Source organism: Otolemur garnettii, unplaced genomic scaffold, assembly GCF_000181295.1.
Source record: "Otolemur garnettii isolate 467f Iridium unplaced genomic scaffold, OtoGar3 scaffold00010, whole genome shotgun sequence".
Taxonomy (NCBI): Eukaryota; Metazoa; Chordata; class Mammalia; order Primates; family Galagidae; genus Otolemur; species Otolemur garnettii.
In genome coordinates, this window is record NW_003852405.1 from 34,210,850 (window position 1) to 34,214,945 (window position 4,096).

Genomic DNA, 4,096 nt, shown 5'->3' on the forward strand with positions numbered 1-4,096 from the left:
CTACAAAGATTTAAAATGATATATTGTAAAACATAAAGTTTCCCCTTCATCCTTGTTTTTCTTCACCCGATTCCCCTGCTGGGCAGCAGTTAGTATTATCAGTTATCAGTTCCTTATGTTTTCTTCTTACTGGATTAGAGCATAGCACTTCTTTTTTCCCTGAAAAAAAGAGAAGTGAAGAAAGAATTGTTACTGTCTATTCTACTATTAGACAAAAAGGGATATTCAGAAATTGATGTTTGAGTGTAAATATCTTTCTCCTTTTTACTGCCAAATTTTTATATGTAGCCTAGACTTTTCCTTCAAGTTATAGATTTTGTATTCATCTCCACATGAAATCTCAGAGACATTTCAAAATTAACTTGTCTAAAATGTAGTTATCATTTTTTACCTCCTTCCCTCTACCTGGCCATCCAGTCTTGAAAATTGCATTAAATAGCCAGTTGCCCAAGCCACAATCATTGTGATCATTCTTTGATTCACTTTCTCCTATGCTCCACCTGTCTAATGCTTCTCCTGTCTAATCTCCATGCTTCTCTTATCTAATCAACAAATTATTTTGAACTACTCTGCTTTGGTCTCTATTACCACTTTGGGATCAAACAATTTTTGTCATCTTTTCCCTGGAATACACCAGACTCATAATTGGTGTCATGTCCCCCTCCAGTTCATTCTCTAGTAACAAGAATGATCTTAAAATGTACTTTGCATTATGCCACTTTACTGTTCATGATCCTTTAATGCCTTCCTCACTTATACTAATTACAGAGTCTTATATGTTCCGGACCTTGCCTAGTTCTCTAATCTTATGCAGATTTTTCTGTGTTCAGACCATGCTTGTTTTCTTTCAGTTCTGTGAATATGCTAGTATTTCTGGCCTTTGTCTGTAATGCTTTCCATTCTTTCATTTCCTGGCTCCTATTTATCTCTTAGATCTCATTTTAAACATCTCTTTAGAGAGATTTTTCTGACTAAAGGAACGAAAAATACATCTCCTTTTATTATTTTCAGTTTTAATCATTTGTTAGTTTTTTAAATACTTACCACACTATATTTTGCCTTGTTTTATATTTGTCTTATTGTCCTTTTTGAATATAAATTCTATGAGGACAGAAATTATTTCTAGCTTGTTAATGGTTGAATTTCTAGTGTCTCCACTATTCCTAGCACATAATAATGCTCAGGAAATATTTATTGATTGAAAGTGAATGGATTTTACTTCTGGGTAAGATGGAAGAGAAATAACAGAACTTAAAAACCCTTCTCTTGACTTTACAATTAAGATGCAATAATGACTCTAGAATTAAGCTAGATTATGAGAGAGATTTTTAATAACAGTAATGTAATTATATATGAAACTATATTGATGGCTCACAGCAGTTATGCTATAATAAAAGTGAAACAGTATAAAGTAAATCTACTAATTTAGAGTAGGGGTCTGCAAACATTTAATAAAAGGGCAAGGTAGTGCATATTTTAAGCTTGCAGCCCATACTTTCTGTTGTGTGAAAGCAGCCATAAAACCCTCCTTAAATGATCAGCATGTGGTTGTGTGACAGTAAAGCTTTATTTGTGTCATGCTGACCCCTGAATTAGAGGATGAGAAAATTTCTAATATGATAAACAGACAAGTTTATGCCTTATAGCAAACCTGCTTCTTCCTTTTGCCTTTATTTGTTGGCATCATTAGGACTTGAAACAGTGGAAAAAATAAAACTATTTCTAGTATCTTTTTTTGAATGGAGAAATTAATACTAAATAAACAAGCGGACAAGGAAGCTCATTTTGGTCTAGAGCTGGACCAACCTGGTAATAGTTACTGCAGCAAAATAAGAGGCCCAATAAAAAGGCCCTTGTAAAGAATACTTTCAGATTTTAAAATTTCAGGATCACAAATGAGCTTTTACTGAAATTCTAATAACCTTACCATACCTCCACTAACGCCTTTATTGAGATATCATCTTATATTTAAGTAGAAGGAAAATGATTCTGGTGGAAGGTGAGAGATGTAGGAAGGAATGAAGATTAAAAAAAAAAAGTTAATCCAAGTGAATATTGGGTATAACTCAAAATAATAACGGACTAGATAACTGTAGTGTGTAAGTCTAGATCAGTGGTTCTCAACCTTCTAATGCTGTGGCCCTTTAATACAGTTCCTATGGGTCATGACCCATAGGTTGAGAACCGCTGGTCTAGCTGGAGGGAATGTGGTTAGTGTTCTAAGGTCATTGTGTTGCTGCAAATATGGGTGAAAGTACCATTAAACATTAGACTTTGATAAAACAGGATACATGTTGTAAACTGTAGGGCAGTGTCATCTAATAGCAATACATGTAAAGACTAAAGGTAGCTGACCAGAGACATCAGCTGCCAGGCCATCTCAGAAAGAAGGAAAAAATTTTGATAGAAACAAAACAAAACACCAATTGGGTGTTTTTCTGAGGGAAAAGTGCCAGAACCTACCATTGATTACATGGGAAGAAGATATGAAGCGGAATAAGAAGGAGCAAGATAGTGGCAAAGATCAGCCTCCAAGAAATTTGGAGACATAAAGGATGGGTGGGCATGTTTGTTTCTCTCTTGCTCACACCTCTGGACGTCAGCAGATGTGCAAGCTGCTGGAGAGCCTTGCTACCCTCACAAGCCCCAAAGCTGCTGCCACCAGTGAACTGAGCTTCTTGATGACAAAGCACCAGGTTGCCAGCCCCATTTGGGTCACTTGCAGTCACTGCAGACTCGAGCTGAGATGGCAGACACCATATTGCTTCTCTATCCACAGTGTACCTTTATCCTTCCCAGGGAGCTTCAACCCCTCAGTTGTTGTCTCACTTTTCCTACACAGACATTTCCCAATGTTGGCCCAGACTGTGGGAGCTGTAGGGACTGGTCCTGAGGAGTCTGTATGACCCCAGAGCTTGGATTCTTGGCAGGCTGCTTTCAGGAGAGAGGGGCAGAGAAACTAGAGTGCTAGCTGTTCTCCATTCAGACCTTTTCCTCCCTATGCATCCCCTGCTTTCTGCTGCCAAGAAGGGCGATAGAGCCAAGATTCTTAGAAGTAGCTGTTTTCTCCTGCGTCGGTGTGCCTACCACACTGAGGCTTCCAAGTGAGTGGGGTTCACAGCCTTTCTCTTAAAGACCTGCAGTACAACAAGGTGTACTTGGTCTGTGAGCTCCCCCACCTTCTGGCTGTCCTAGGTGCTGCTTGCCTGAAGCAGACAAGGGTATACTTTGAAGCAGGACATTGAACTTGTTTGCATGTTCCACAAGCAACTTGGGACCAGCACACATGTTCCTGGCATGGTCAGAGATCAAACTTGGGGGACCCAGGGATGGGCTCAAAGGCCAGATCCCACATCCCCAGGACTTGATCATGTTGCTCAGAGACATGGACACAGAGAACAGATTTGTGAACTGATCTTGGGAGGCAACGGAGCCTGTGTTGTCAGAACTGAAAGGAAAGTGCAGTATAGGTTAGAGTCACAGCACTCATGGAGAACCCCTCTCTACACAGGAAAGCTGTCATGTTGGCATGGGACAGGCTTCTGGACAGAGAAACTTCCACCCAGCTGTAGTGCCACTACTGATGAGTTAAGCTAGTTTGAGGTCCCACCTGTGACCAGATGCTGTAACAAGACTGCAGGGCAGGGGAAGGGGGAGAAGAACAAACTCATTCCTGAAAGCCAGATTGTGAATCTCAGATGGTGCTGTGCCCACAAGCAGAGTTTCTGGCCTGGTAGGGCCACTTTAGCTCCTCCTTTATGGCTTTCCCCAGTAACCTAGGAGAGGACCCTTGACCCCTGCAGAGACAGCTCACCTGGCCTATCCCAACCTCACTTTTCCACCTGCCTCTACTGTGGTGGAGATTAAGGAGTGCCCTGGAAGCTCCAGGTCCCCAATCTTACTGCCTGGGGCATTTGAGTTCTTCCTCTGAGGGGACAGAGCCAGTCACAGTCTCCCCAGTAGTACATTGCAGGTGCTTCTTGCTGGCACGTGCCACCTACTGGCAAGGTGGATAACTTGAACATCCCTTTATGGAACTTACTGATTCAGTTACATAGGATGTGGCTGACTCTTACCAAGAAGCATCACCAACCAT